Source organism: Triturus cristatus, chromosome 1_2, assembly GCF_964204655.1.
Source record: "Triturus cristatus chromosome 1_2, aTriCri1.1, whole genome shotgun sequence".
Classification (NCBI taxonomy): Eukaryota; Metazoa; Chordata; class Amphibia; order Caudata; family Salamandridae; genus Triturus; species Triturus cristatus.
This window is the reverse complement of record NC_140580.1, coordinates 1,194,701,394-1,194,718,015: the sequence shown is the minus strand read 5'-3', so window position 1 is coordinate 1,194,718,015 and position 16,622 is coordinate 1,194,701,394. Positions and strand designations below refer to the sequence as shown.

General features: G+C 52.6%; 1 protein-coding gene across 8 annotated transcripts in view; it reads left to right on the top strand.

The window, feature by feature from the left end:
- EEIG1 (estrogen-induced osteoclastogenesis regulator 1) overlaps window positions 1-16,622 on the top strand; it is a 743,239-nt gene that overhangs the window by 154,709 nt on the left and 571,908 nt on the right. The window lies entirely within an intron of this gene.

Here is a 16,622-nt window from a genome sequence, read left to right as displayed (position 1 = left end):
AGGGCTAGGGTCGTCAGTCGCACCACAGGGGGCGGGGCCAGCATTGTGTTTGGAAAACCCTGTCCTATTCAGGACCCAGGTGGACTCCTCCCACCCATCTAGCTGCTGATCTCCCCATTCACCACTGGGTGACCCATCCTGACACTGGGGAATCCCTAGCCCGTCACATGACATGACCAGCCAATCACGCGACAGACACACTGCACACAGAAGTGCCCACTTCTAGAAGTGGCACTTCCACACTAGGTACATGCACGCCGCACACATCATCGCGCAGCATTCCCTCCCACGAGTCCGCACATACCAAACTCGGGCCTGCACACCCCACGCATCAGGAACTACTAGGGACACATACATTCCCCATGCATTCCTATGGGAGGGCAGGCCTATCTCACCACATGCACTCAGAGCACGCACGCACTTTACCCTGGGACACAGGGAAAGTGCGCAGAGACCAAACAATCACCACACCAAGTCACCAATAAAAAGCCAAAAAGTCCAGGGGTGAACCTGTCAGAAGGGCCAAGTCCAACACAACCCCCTTCCAGCCAAAACGCAGGGCAGACCAATCACCACCGTGATGGTCTTCCCTGCTTGGGGCGATAGAACACGGACGCAGGCCCGCACTGCAGGGACACTCTCCGGTTCTACGCCATTCTCAATCAACATGGTTCCATCTGAAAAAAAAACAACCGCAAAGAACTCAGGCCCAACTAGGCTACCCCACTGGTACTACCTAGTTGTCCACGGCCAGGACCAGGCCCTAGGCCACCCAGATACCACTGGTCCTTGCCAAACCCAGAGTGGGGGGTAGTAACCCCTGGCATACAAGCCATTCTCCACTCTCCCTCTCAGTGTAGTTCCCAACTACCACTGATCCTTCAACCTAGGGTCCGCACCCTCAGGCTGACCAGAGGTCACGGGCAAGAATGCCCCACCCTACCTCTACTTCTGGGGTTCCGCACCCTCCCAGGGAAGCACCCACCAGAACACAACTCTCCCACCAGTTTAGGACCTCTCTCCACCAACTGGTCTACCACCTGGGATCCAAGGGGTCAGGGGCGAGGACTCCCTCCCTCTGCACCCCCTTCCACTGTAGAGCAGGGTCTCTTCACTTAAGATGAGCCCCACCTGCCCTCAGGACTACAGCCGCCCTTACGTCCAGATCCGGAAACACCGACTACTGGCTCCCCAACCGAGGGACGTACCCTTTGGTCAGATGCCTGGCGAACCAGGACTTAACGAGGGTGACACATAACTAATGGGTCGTGTGACAGTCTGCCTGGCGCTGATCTCACTACCTCCTGTCCATCTGACAGTGCGTGCAGACCCCCCAGGACAGAAGTGGCGACACCACGGTCACTCAGTGGCGACACAGCCCTCCCGGCTGGTCCCTGACCTACTGGTTCCCACTGGGGAATCCCTCCCCCTCTCACCCCTCCCTCTGGACTTCTGCACCCTCCCAACTGGAGCGGTACCGCCAGACACCAGGACTACTGGAGCTCTGATTACAGACGCTCCACGTCCTCTAGACACTGGGAGATCCTCCTCAAGTGACCTATTGGTACAGCCTAGGCCCCCGACCTGATGTTCCCTAAAGAAACCATCCAGGCCCTGACACTGGGTTTCGGGCACCTGGAGACACGCAGTCCCACCCACTCCTTCTCCGCAGAGACAGGCCGTGAGCCCCTACACCGAGACCTAGCTGGGCTACTCTGAACCTCTTCCACCACGCTGGGCTGGAAGACACCTCAGCCACTACTTTTGGAATCACTCCCCAATGCAAGCTCCCTATCCCAGAGAACTCACACCCAATCAACCAGCAAGCTCCTTATTTCAGAGAACTCACTCCAAAGAATTCAGCAAGCTCCTTATTTCAGAGAACTCACACCATTCATCCCCACACACACCCCCCAGACTAGTAAGACAGTTTCTACCGCCCCTGATTTCTCAACCTGACCACCACGTGACACAGGTACTATTACTCTGGGAACTGGGAATGGGACATTCACATTCATCCAGCGCATTACACATTCATCCCCAAACCCCTCCCAAGACTGGTAAGACAGTTTCTACCGCCCCTGATTTCTCAACCTGACCACCACGTGACACAGGTACCACTACCCCTGGAACTGGGAATGGGAATACATGCACTGGACACACATCTGCTGCCACCACTGGATCCCACCCTCTGGTGAATCCAGAAAACACAACGCACTAAGGGGGATGATCTACCCTCCCGAGCTAGGGACACCTAACTCACAGTGCACAAGAACACATTTCCAAAGAAATGACATTTAAAAGCAAACTTTAAAACAATAATCCCTATACCATGTGATTTGTCTAAATGCAGAGTTTTGTAGTGCGGCCAGTTGCTGCTGCGGTACAGCGCAAACGCAAGTCCAAATCCCACCGCTGATCACCAATGTTAGAAATGGGATTTCTGGTTGGCTGAGGCTTGCGCCAAAGCCAGGCAGAAACCACCACTCTAGTCAGGGCTGGGGAGTTACACGCCAAAGATAACCCCTGCTCACCCCCTTGGTAGCTTGGCACGAGCAGACAGGCTTATCCCTGAGGCGATGTGTAAAGCGTTTGCGCGCGCACCCAGCAACAACACCCAAGGCCCACCACAAAGGAAACTCCACACAAGGTATTCTATAAAAATAACCTTTGTATTATACACAACACATTAGATAAAAACACACACTCTACAATGTGCCAACAGGCACGGGCAGAATTTACAAGGGATTATATATACAGGGGACAGGGCCACATGGACCACTGTCAGGAATTAGCACTTAGAACATAGCACAAATCACCAATAGTAAACATAGGACAGAACACACAGTAACTGTGGAGCACAACCAGTCTCTACTGGCGCAATAATGACCTCAGCGTCATCCCACTAGCATCAGGTGTAAAACCTATCCTGCATCTATCACAGGGGCATAAATCACATTATGCAATTCTCCTTGGTCTAACTCATTAGACCTAACCACCTAGCTATAACTATACTAGGGGCGCACATCGCACAGGGAAGTACATTCTCCCTACCATCAACCTAAGCAGGTAAAACAACCTTCTAGGCAGAAATAACCACATTTAGAGGTATCAGACACAGGGTGCGCAAAACAGGCTATACACAATACATTTCCTAGCACCCAAAAGCACATTAGAGTCCAGGTTGCGCCAGAACCTAAACGTAGCAGCTGCCCACTACTTGCTGGGCAGCTGGGGACAAGCACAGGGCCTAAACGCTGCAGCTGGCACTAAGTGCTGCGCAGCTGTGGTAGGCAAATAGCGGCAGGGGGCTCTCATTAGCCCTTCACAACAAACTGCGCCAACCCTTGGAGCCCTCTAGGCTCTAGAACAAACTGTGCCAAACGTGGGAGCCATCTGGCTCAGAAAGTAACATGTCCCCAAACGCTGGAGCGTCCTGGCCATCTGGGCCACAGGCAACAAAGAATAGGGGACTGGCACCTCGGTGCCCTCTGGCCCCTACAGGGCGTGGAAATACTTTGCCCCCAAAACGTTGGAGCGGCCCGCTGCCTTCCGGGGCCGCTCTGATCACCAAAAAACTGCTCTCGTAGCTGGAGCCAGCTGGGGCTCTAAAATAAACATGCCCCCTCATTGGGGCGGCCCGCTGCCAGACGGGGCCGCCCAGGAAACCGGAGCACTGTGCCTTCATTGGCACTCTCGGGACTTCGGCGGCCTGGGGGGGGGGGGAAAGGCGCGCTCTCACCCCTCCCCGGACACTCCACACAGCCCTACTCACCGGGCTATTGCAGGCAGGGTCCTTCGCTTCTCTTTGCGGGGCGAACTCTTCAGCGGTGATCATGGCGGGGCTCTCTCACCTCGGGAGAGCCCGTCCTCTAGACGCGCCACGGTCTTTACCCGGTCCCCCATCTCGGGACCGGGATTTCTCTGAAGGAGCCTGCGAGGCTCTGACTTTCACATCCAGGGAGAATGGCGGCACTTCCGCTTCCGTCCCGTGGCCCCGCCCACAACCAGGCGGGCCGCGGGCTCAGCGGCAATTTTGAAGGCGGCTCGGGCCGCGGCGGTGATTTCTTTCGCGGGCAAAATGCGGGGTGGGCACCCGCAATTTTAAATAACTAAATAAGCGGGGTAGGCACCCGCATCACTCCTGAATATAAAACGAAGACGCAGGGTGGGCACCTGCGCACCCCAGGCAACCAGATAAGCGGGGTGGGCACCCGCAAGGCACGCATCACGGGGGAATCCCTACGCTGGGGATTCCCTCTCTCGCTCGTAGCAGCGCAACGCTGCACAGCTCCAGCTCCTCTCTCTGGGGGAATAAAGCGCTCTCCAGGCGCTATGTTCAGGACCAGAAAAGCACCTTGCTGCAAGAAAAATAAAGCGCTCCCAGGGCGCTAGGCCAGCATCAAGCCTTGGCAAGGTAAAAGGAAAGTCACAAGGGTCCAGAAGGTCCTGAAGGCATCCAAGGGGCAAGGTAGGGCCCAGGGGCCAGCACACAGGGCCCTCCAGCAGAGAGGTAGCCCCCATGGCGGTCCCTCCTGGGCCCCACCAGCAGCACGCCCCTGGTAGATTCAAGACAGAGCAAGAACATTTTGTAAGGGGACACAGCCCCTTTTTATACACCAAATCCCTTTGTCTGGGTTCAGGGTGAGGGGGAAAACCAGTCGCAGCTGGTTGGGGAGCACCCTTGATGTGCTCAGCCCCTCACTCTATTCACTGGCAGGGCTAGGGTCGTCAGTCGCACCACAGGGGGCGGGGCCAGCATTGTGTTTGGAAAACCCTGTCCTATTCAGGACCCAGGTGGACTCCTCCCACCCATCTAGCTGCTGATCTCCCCATTCACCACTGGGTGACCCATCCTGACACTGGGGAATCCCTAGCCCGTCACATGACATGACCAGCCAATCACGCGACAGACACACTGCACACAGAAGTGCCCACTTCTAGAAGTGGCACTTCCACACTAGGTACATGCACGCCGCACACATCATCGCGCAGCATTCCCTCCCACGAGTCCGCACATACCAAACTCGGGCCTGCACACCCCACGCATCAGGAACTACTAGGGACACATACATTCCCCATGCATTCCTATGGGAGGGCAGGCCTATCTCACCACATGCACTCAGAGCACGCACGCACTTTACCCTGGGACACAGGGAAAGTGCGCAGAGACCAAACAATCACCACACCAAGTCACCAATAAAAAGCCAAAAAGTCCAGGGGTGAACCTGTCAGAAGGGCCAAGTCCAACACAACCCCCTTCCAGCCAAAACGCAGGGCAGACCAATCACCACCGTGATGGTCTTCCCTGCTTGGGGCGATAGAACACGGACGCAGGCCCGCACTGCAGGGACACTCTCCGGTTCTACGCCATTCTCAATCAACATGGTTCCATCTGAAAAAAAAACAACCGCAAAGAACTCAGGCCCAACTAGGCTACCCCACTGGTACTACCTAGTTGTCCACGGCCAGGACCAGGCCCTAGGCCACCCAGATACCACTGGTCCTTGCCAAACCCAGAGTGGGGGGTAGTAACCCCTGGCATACAAGCCATTCTCCACTCTCCCTCTCAGTGTAGTTCCCAACTACCACTGATCCTTCAACCTAGGGTCCGCACCCTCAGGCTGACCAGAGGTCACGGGCAAGAATGCCCCACCCTACCTCTACTTCTGGGGTTCCGCACCCTCCCAGGGAAGCACCCACCAGAACACAACTCTCCCACCAGTTTAGGACCTCTCTCCACCAACTGGTCTACCACCTGGGATCCAAGGGGTCAGGGGCGAGGACTCCCTCCCTCTGCACCCCCTTCCACTGTAGAGCAGGGTCTCTTCACTTAAGATGAGCCCCACCTGCCCTCAGGACTACAGCCGCCCTTACGTCCAGATCCGGAAACACCGACTACTGGCTCCCCAACCGAGGGACGTACCCTTTGGTCAGATGCCTGGCGAACCAGGACTTAACGAGGGTGACACATAACTAATGGGTCGTGTGACAGTCTGCCTGGCGCTGATCTCACTACCTCCTGTCCATCTGACAGTGCGTGCAGACCCCCCAGGACAGAAGTGGCGACACCACGGTCACTCAGTGGCGACACAGCCCTCCCGGCTGGTCCCTGACCTACTGGTTCCCACTGGGGAATCCCTCCCCCTCTCACCCCTCCCTCTGGACTTCTGCACCCTCCCAACTGGAGCGGTACCGCCAGACACCAGGACTACTGGAGCTCTGATTACAGACGCTCCACGTCCTCTAGACACTGGGAGATCCTCCTCAAGTGACCTATTGGTACAGCCTAGGCCCCCGACCTGATGTTCCCTAAAGAAACCATCCAGGCCCTGACACTGGGTTTCGGGCACCTGGAGACACGCAGTCCCACCCACTCCTTCTCCGCAGAGACAGGCCGTGAGCCCCTACACCGAGACCTAGCTGGGCTACTCTGAACCTCTTCCACCACGCTGGGCTGGAAGACACCTCAGCCACTACTTTTGGAATCACTCCCCAATGCAAGCTCCCTATCCCAGAGAACTCACACCCAATCAACCAGCAAGCTCCTTATTTCAGAGAACTCACACCAAAGAATTCAGCAAGCTCCTTATTTCAGAGAACTCACACCATTCATCCCCACACACACCCCCCAGACTAGTAAGACAGTTTCTACCGCCCCTGATTTCTCAACCTGACCACCACGTGACACAGGTACTATTACTCTGGGAACTGGGAATGGGACATTCACATTCATCCAGCGCATTACACATTCATCCCCAAACCCCTCCCAAGACTGGTAAGACAGTTTCTACCGCCCCTGATTTCTCAACCTGACCACCACGTGACACAGGTACCACTACCCCTGGAACTGGGAATGGGAATACATGCACTGGACACACATCTGCTGCCACCACTGGATCCCACCCTCTGGTGAATCCAGAAAACACAACGCACTAAGGGGGATGATCTACCCTCCCGAGCTAGGGACACCTAACTCACAGTGCACAAGAACACATTTCCAAAGAAATGACATTTAAAAGCAAACTTTAAAACAATAATCCCTATACCATGTGATTTGTCTAAATGCAGAGTTTTGTAGTGCGGCCAGTTGCTGCTGCGGTACAGCGCAAACGCAAGTCCAAATCCCACCGCTGATCACCAATGTTAGAAATGGGATTTCTGGTTGGCTGAGGCTTGCGCCAAAGCCAGGCAGAAACCACCACTCTAGTCAGGGCTGGGGAGTTACACGCCGAAGATAACCCCTGCTCACCCCCTTGGTAGCTTGGCACGAGCAGTCAGGCTTATCCCTGAGGCGATGTGTAAAGCGTTTGCGCGCGCACCCAGCAACAACACCCAAGGCCCACCACAAAGGAAACTCCACACAAGGTATTCTATAAAAATAACCTTTGTATTATACACAACACATTAGATAAAAACACACACTCTACAATGTGCCAACAGGCACGGGCAGAATTTACAAGGGATTATATATACAGGGGACAGGGCCACATGGACCACTGTCAGGAATTAGCACTTAGAACATAGCACAAATCACCAATAGTAAACATAGGACAGAACACACAGTAACTGTGGAGCACAACCAGTCTCTACTGGCGCAATAATGACCTCAGCGTCATCCCACTAGCATCAGGTGTAAAACCTATCCTGCATCTATCACAGGGGCATAAATCACATTATGCAATTCTCCTTGGTCTAACTCATTAGACCTAACCACCTAGCTATAACTATACTAGGGGCGCACATCGCACAGGGAAGTACATTCTCCCTACCATCAACCTAAGCAGGTAAAACAACCTTCTAGGCAGAAATAACCACATTTAGAGGTATCAGACACAGGGTGCGCAAAACAGGCTATACACAATACATTTCCTAGCACCCAAAAGCACATTAGAGTCCAGGTTGCGCCAGAACCTAAACGTAGCAGCTGCCCACTACTTGCTGGGCAGCTGGGGACAAGCACAGGGCCTAAACGCTGCAGCTGGCACTAAGTGCTGCGCAGCTGTGGTAGGCAAATAGCGGCAGGGGGCTCTCATTAGCCCTTCACAACAAACTGCGCCAACCCTTGGAGCCCTCTAGGCTCTAGAACAAACTGTGCCAAACGTGGGAGCCATCTGGCTCAGAAAGTAACATGTCCCCAAACGCTGGAGCGTCCTGGCCATCTGGGCCACAGGCAACAAAGAATAGGGGACTGGCACCTCGGTGCCCTCTGGCCCCTACAGGGCGTGGAAATACTTTGCCCCCAAAACGTTGGAGCGGCCCGCTGCCTTCCGGGGCCGCTCTGATCACCAAAAAACTGCTCTCGTGGCTGGAGCCAGCTGGGGCTCTAAAATAAACATGCCCCCTCATTGGGGCGGCCCGCTGCCAGACGGGGCCGCCCAGGAAACCGGAGCACTGTGCCTTCATTGGCACTCTCGGGACTTCGGCGGCCTGGGGGGGGGGGGGAAAGGCGCGCTCTCACCCCTCCCCGGACACTCCACACAGCCCTACTCACCGGGCTATTGCAGGCAGGGTCCTTCGCTTCTCTTTGCGGGGCGAACTCTTCAGCGGTGATCATGGCGGGGCTCTCTCACCTCGGGAGAGCCCGTCCTCTAGACGCGCCACGGTCTTTACCCGGTCCCCCATCTCGGGACCGGGATTTCTCTGAAGGAGCCTGCGAGGCTCTGACTTTCACATCCAGGGAGAATGGCGGCACTTCCGCTTCCGTCCCGTGGCCCCGCCCACAACCAGGCGGGCCGCGGGCTCAGCGGCAATTTTGAAGGCGGCTCGGGCCGCGGCGGTGATTTCTTTCGCGGGCAAAATGCGGGGTGGGCACCCGCAATTTTAAATAACTAAATAAGCGGGGTAGGCACCCGCATCACTCCTGAATATAAAACGAAGACGCAGGGTGGGCACCTGCGCACCCCAGGCAACCAGATAAGCGGGGTGGGCACCCGCAAGGCACGCATCACGGGGGAATCCCTACGCTGGGGATTCCCTCTCTCGCTCGTAACAGCGCAACGCTGCACAGCTCCAGCTCCTCTCTCTGGGGGAATAAAGCGCTCTCCAGGCGCTATGTTCAGGACCAGAAAAGCACCTTGCTGCAAGAAAAATAAAGCGCTCCCAGGGCGCTAGGCCAGCATCAAGCCTTGGCAAGGTAAAAGGAAAGTCACAAGGGTCCAGAAGGTCCTGAAGGCATCCAAGGGGCAAGGTAGGGCCCAGGGGCCAGCACACAGGGCCCTCCAGCAGAGAGGTAGCCCCCATGGCGGTCCCTCCTGGGCCCCACCAGCAGCACGCCCCTGGTAGATTCAAGACAGAGCAAGAACATTTTGTAAGGGGACACAGCCCCTTTTTATACACCAAATCCCTTTGTCTGGGTTCAGGGTGAGGGGGAAAACCAGTCGCAGCTGGTTGGGGAGCACCCTTGATGTGCTCAGCCCCTCACTCTATTCACTGGCAGGGCTAGGGTCGTCAGTCGCACCACAGGGGGCGGGGCCAGCATTGTGTTTGGAAAACCCTGTCCTATTCAGGACCCAGGTGGACTCCTCCCACCCATCTAGCTGCTGATCTCCCCATTCACCACTGGGTGACCCATCCTGACACTGGGGAATCCCTAGCCCGTCACATGACATGACCAGCCAATCACGCGACAGACACACTGCACACAGAAGTGCCCACTTCTAGAAGTGGCACTTCCACACTAGGTACATGCACGCCGCACACATCATCGCGCAGCATTCCCTCCCACGAGTCCGCACATACCAAACTCGGGCCTGCACACCCCACGCATCAGGAACTACTAGGGACACATACATTCCCCATGCATTCCTATGGGAGGGCAGGCCTATCTCACCACATGCACTCAGAGCACGCACGCACTTTACCCTGGGACACAGGGAAAGTGCGCAGAGACCAAACAATCACCACACCAAGTCACCAATAAAAAGCCAAAAAGTCCAGGGGTGAACCTGTCAGAAGGGCCAAGTCCAACAGCAACACACTATGTCACTTTACAAAAGCTCATCATATAACGCCACCCATACAACATACAATTCTACAGCAGGCCATACTACAATATCCAAAACCGTAATCTACGGCATATACCACCTAATACCATACAACATAACACAAAAACGCACCATATAAAACTACCCCAAATCACACTTCATTATACCGAACTCCACATCATACTATACTGCACTACCTAACATTACACCACATCATATAAAACCAGAAAGTACATCAACATGCACACCACATCGTGCCACACAAAGCCATGGGTAAACTGCATTCAAGAGCGCCAGTAGCAGACTTCTAAGAAACATTTTGGTCCTCTGCACTTGTGTTTTTTTTTGTAACAAACTATGCACTGTTTACTTGATGACCCCCCTCTGTAAATTACCAACCTTCTTCTGTGGAAGTCTATAGATAGTATTTTATACCCACTCTCTTGTAGACCGTGTTAATTGCAAATCTCTAAAATCTTAACGTTTAGAAAAATACCTTACACATAAATAGGACAGCCTTTCACAAATCACTTCTTTCACAAATCACTCCTTTCACAAATCACTCCTTTCACAAATCGCTCGTTGGTGCGGAGTTCACTTCAGTTTAACTTAAGTCCACTGAGAATGTAAATCAATTCATGCAGTTTTCTGTACATTCACAGCTTTAAAAAACCACAACAAATCGAACAGTAATTCAGCTCCCCACTAACACTGGGAACATGCTAGCGTCCAAGTAGACACAGCCTGTTCACTTTAAAACGGGTGACTGTCAATGATGCTGCGGTCTCCTCGGTCAACTTTTCCCCACAAACAGTGCTGATGACCTCAGCAGCCATCCCAAGGTGCCGCCGGCCTGCCTACTTCTCAAAAGTCTGCATCCATTACTGCCACTTGGAGAAAACACAGACGGGAGAATGATCCTTTGAGGGAGTGACTGAAAGTGCAGCAGCAAGTCAGTAAGGCAGGTGCAGGGCAAATTTAAAGCGGCAGCACGCCGCTTCCGACTGCATACTGTTGTAAGCAGCCAGAGGGGGAATGGGGTCACGCACCTACACATGCAACGGGAGGGGATCACAGTGCGAGGTCCTGGCGTCGGCTCTCCGCCGTATCCTAAGAACTGCTCTTTCATGGAGGGAAGAGTGAGTTCGGAATGAGGAAATCAGAGGTGGTTGGGAAAATGGGGAACCTCGCTTAAATAAATAGAGTGCCACGGCGATTGCTGCTGATTGCTGTTTAGGGAGGTGGGAGGGGAGCCACGGCGACCCCTGCTTGATGCTGTTAGGGAGGTGGGAGGGGAGCCACGGCGACCCCTGCTTGATGCTGTTAGGGAGGTGGGAGGGGAGCCACGGCGACCCCTGCTTGATGCTGTTAGGGAGGTGGGAGGGGAGCCACGGCGACCCCTGCTTGATGCTGTTAGGGAGGTGGGAGGGGAGCCACGGCGACCCCTGCTTGATGCTGTTAGGGAGGTGGGAGGGGAGCCACGGCGACCCCTGCTTGATGCTGTTAGGGAGGTGGGAGGGGAGCCACGGCGACCCCTGCTTGATGCTGTTAGGGAGGTGGGAGGGGAGCCACGGCGACCCCTGCTTGATGCTGTTAGGGAGGTGGGAGGGGAGCCACGGCGACCCCTGCTTGATGCTGTTAGGGAGGTGGGAGGGGAGCCACGGCGACCCCTGCTTGATGCTGTTAGGGAGGTGGGAGGGGAGCCACGGCGACCCCTGCTTGATGCTGTTGGGGAGGTGGGAGGGGAGCCACGGCGACCCCTGCTTGATGCTGTTAGGGAGGTGGGAGGGGAGCCACGGCGACCCCTGCTTGATGCTGTTGGGGAGGTGGGAGGGGAGCCACGGCGACCCCTGCTTGATGCTGTTAGGGAGGTGGGAGGGGAGCCACGGCGACCCCTGCTTGATGCTGTTAGGGAGGTGGGAGGGGAGCCACGGCGACCCCTGCTTGATGCTGTTAGGGAGGTGGGAGGGGAGCCACGGCGACCCCTGCTTGATGCTGTTGGGGAGGTGGGAGGGGAGCCACGGCGACCCCTGCTTGATGCTGTTAGGGAGGTGGGAGGGGAGCCACGGCGACCCCTGCTTGATGCTGTTAGGGAGGTGGGAGGGGAGCCACGGCGACCCCTGCTTGATGCTGTTGGGGAGGTGGGAGGGGAGCCACGGCGACCCCTGCTTGATGCTGTTGGGGAGGTGGGAGGGGAGCCACGGCGACCCCTGCTTGATGCTGTTAGGGAGGTGGGAGGGGAGCCACGGCGACCCCTGCTTGATGCTGTTAGGGAGGTGGGAGGGGAGCCACGGCGACCCCTGCTTGATGCTGTTAGGGAGGTTGGCTGGGTGTTCTTTTGAGGCTAGCATTACGGGCGCTCTATTACATAAATAACAAGCATTTGCAATGCAATAGGTCTCGCATTTACGCAAGCTTGAGCTATTACCATTGCAAATAACAATGCCTTTTATTTTTGTTTTAAAAACTTAAATAAAGGGCATTGTCTTTACAATACCAATAGCTTAAACTCAAGTAACTGCGAGACCTATTGCATTGCAAATGCTTGTTATCACCTAGCTGGCGTCCTTTTGGCAGCCAAGTGCCAATGCACCATAGTGCAAGGGTGCCTCCTTTGCATGCAGGATTGTTTTTGTGCAGGAAGGTACCCCTGAGGCATTGTCCTCTTGCAGCACACATAGAAGGTGTTTAGAAAAATATCAGAGAAAAGAATATTGTGTGGACAAAATATCACGCCAAGAATATATCAAGGACAAAAATATTGGGAAGGTATGTTTCTATAGGTAAGCAAAGTTTTACTATATAATGTACCTTGATGATATATATATATATTCACGGTATGTAGCCATGGAGTTAAGAAAAATTGATCTATGCTTACCTAATCGCACTTACCTTCTCGATATTTTGGCCCTCGATATTTTTGACCTGATATTCTGCCCACACAATATTTTTGGTTCCGATATTCAGTCAGTGATCTCACATAGAAAGGGGAAACAACGAGGAGAAATAAACATATTTCTCCTCATTTTGCCTCCCCAGGGAAGGTGTAGCATCTTGACGCATTCCCAGGTTTACCAGTTCTGGTAAATCCATGGAAGTGGTGTGGAAACACACGTGCAACGCCCATGGAAAACTGCTCAAGGCAGAATAACGAACGCAGCAATTTACACTGTGTTGTGTTACTCCAGATTTATGAAGCCGCTCAGGGCCACACAAAGTGGTCTTGCGTGGATACATAAATTGCATTTGCGGTAAGCGTCAAACATGTACCACATTGCGTGGTGCAAAAGTGACGCAAATCCCCTCATAAATATGACCCTAGACATACAAATAAAGAACATGCAGAATTTAGAAAACTCGAATATCCAAACTGTATATGCATAGCACTTATTGCTAGCATTTTACTCACTTCCAACGTGTTGCAGACAGCGGGACCGTGGTACAGAGGGTTGAAGTCATTTTTTTCAAGATCACATCATTTATTTAAACCGGGAGGCGAGGTTTGGAATCTAAGGCTCTCTGGTGAATGTTAACAATTGGCAGGCAGAGTAAATCGTCTCATTTTCCGAGCTTCAAACGGTTCTATTCTTCTTAGAATTGTAATGGAATTTTAGGAAATTGTCTGTGGTTGTGGTGTCTGCCATTTCTTTGAATGCTATACTGGGTGTTCCTGAACATCTGATTTTCGGCAAAGGAGGTGCGGCGGGACTGTGAGAAAGTCATTGAACCGCCTCGAAGTCCCAGGTGCCCCGTGTCGTTGCCGGGAAGGCCTCGTCCAGACGTTTCCCGAGGGCAGCTCTGCCTATCACACCTCCAGTGCTGCTATAACTCATTGTCTGCCGTGGCTGTAGCAGCGTCTGACTGCTGAGTCATGCGCTCTGCGCCTCCTGGGAGCATTTTAGACTTTTCATTGGCTTTATATAGCGCTAACATGGCTTCTTTGGCGAACCGAGGCGCTAATTTCTTTCAAGGGTCTGACAGTGTGTAGTAACAACACGCGACGTGTCGAAGGGCCTTTAACCACAGTAAAGGAAGAAACTGCAAAAAGGATAGCAGAAGCTAGAAAATACAAATATTCCCTGTAAGGATTGAATGATGTGATGCAGACCCCTCATTCAAGAACGCTTTTTTCCTTCTAAAGAGGCTTTGCAGTGATGCGAGACAGCTTATCGGGAACTGCTTTTCTTTGCTGGTCTCAGCGAACAGTTTCCTTCCTGTGGCATCGTCAACTGGTGCTCGCGCCTCTCGGCATTCAAAAGAGGCGGCAGATGCCGTCTGCCTCAGAGCAAGCGAGGATGTAAGGGTAGTGCAACGCCTCCGAGCATACCACCTCATACATGTTCATCCCACCTTTAACACTGGAGCACTGCCTGGTCTCAGCGTCCCTAGAGTTACCAGACGGGGAACAGGGCACAGGGACAAGAAGCGATGATTCCAGGATCACACAGTGCAGTGGTAGGCAGGCCAGACTGGATTACAAACCGTGTAAATTGAATGCACACTTGACAACGGAAGGTTTGACTTACACAATGCGTTGTTTTGTAATATTGATTTACTAGTGGAAATTCGGGTGTTATTTACACCAATGTTGTGAGCCAATCGCATTCACTTACAGAAACAAGCAAGAAGGGGGTGGCAAATGGTGTGCACTTTGATGTCCTCAGTGGCCGCGCGGCTCACTGAGGACATCAAAGCGAAAGTGATCAGGCAGACATCAAAGCGAAAGTGATCAGGCAGTGCTTTTCAGGCTGCCAAATGGTGCGCGCGCCCGGCCGACGCACATGCACTGTATTTGGAGGCCTGAAAAGCCACTGTTTGCACTTCCAAAACTCGCTTACTATAAGTCTCGCCAGAGCAGCGCTAAAGCGCTGTCTCAGACGAGACCTAAAAAGCCATGGTGAATGCTGCTGGATGCTGTTTGGCAGGTGGGAGGGGTAAATAAAAGGCCACAGTGATTAAACAAACAAAGTGAAACCAGCCATGGCATCGTTGCTGGATGATGTTTGGGAGACAGAGAACAAGAGCGCACTGAAGCTGACGAGGAGGGAGTGGGAGGGGGGAGTGGGGGCGGGCGCAGTGGTGCAGGCCGCAGTTGTAAAAGGCAGGGAGAGGGTGAGATTGAGGAAGGGAAAGATAGGGATCAAAGGAAAAAACAAGGGGGTGGCAAATGGTGTGCACTTTGATGTCCTCAGTGGCCGCGGGGCTCACTGAGGACATCAAAGCAAGTGATCAGGCAGTGCTTTTCAGGCTGCCAAATGGTGCGCGCGCCCGGGGCACATGCACTGTATTTGGAGGCCTGAAAAGCCACTGTTTGCACTTCCAAAACTCGCTTACTATAAGTCTCGCCAGAGCAGCGCTAGGGCTGTCTCAGGCGAGACCTAAAAATACCAGTTTTGTATCATCCCCGTTGATTGCTGGGCCTTCTCTTCAGTCGTATTATATTCAGTTTCAGAAACAGTGGCGACTTACCGAATGTGAAGTCCGCATGAGAGGTGAATCTTTGGACATGTTCAATATAGCGACCGTTTTGAAAGACTTTGGTCGCTTGGTCTTATACTCTTTATGCCAATATTACACGAGAGGGTCGGTTTAGTTTAGACTTTACCGTGTGATATTTGTTGGGTATTTTATATCTTTTGTTCTTTGCGTCTTTATTATAGTTACTGCTAGTATCACAAAACGATTGCGATGACTGACCCAATATGGCGCTCAAGTATCAAGGCACAGTACAGTTTGTACTATAGAATACGTTTTAGACTTCCTTTATATATAGTCCGTCGTCAATAATAGCCACTGTAGCTATTTGACCCCACTCCAAGATGGCGCACGTTGTACACGCCGACGCATACACACCAGGTTCAGATGGCGGACCTTAGTCGTCAGCTTTAGGTAAGCGTGAGATCGATGATGTTTGAATTAGGTTCTAACTTTCTCAGTATATAAGATTACTTCAATCATGGATATTACTTGATAGCAAGATAGTTGATTTTGTGCGTTTTCTCATTAGGATGTTTGAATTGGTCTTATAACTTTAATCTTTGACCCGAACCGTAGACAATTATTCCTATTTCCTTTAGCGCGAACTGTGCCAGTATATCTTCACTTGAGTACTGATTGATTTATTTATTCCAAATGAGTCACTAGCTATGATAACTGCAAAATAGTAAGAACAGTGGTTACTTTAGTCATTCAGGTTAACGCGGTCGTTACGCTGTTTCTTTGCTTATTCCTCCTCTCCCGTCTACTCTAACCCTAGAGACCTTATGTTTGTTACCCTTTATAGAGAGAGACCAGATGATAATAGGATCTCTGTGACCTTCAGTACCTATATATACATATATATAGCTTTCGTTTTTCTCCTTTCGAGTTTAGGAAAAGTGGCTGACACTGATGAATAGTAACTGGCAACATTGCATTATGGATATTTGATCGTAGCGATATTATGAGGACTTTGAATTGTTATTCCAGATATGCATTATAGCTTTTGAGTTACACCAGTAACCGTGTTTTTGGTAAAAAATAATCTCAAAATTTGTGATGAAATTTTCCCTTGAATATGTATCTGGTTTAAGTCCTGCTTTGTATTTCTTAATGATGGTGCTAGTACACTAGTTAGATATCTATACCAATCTAAAC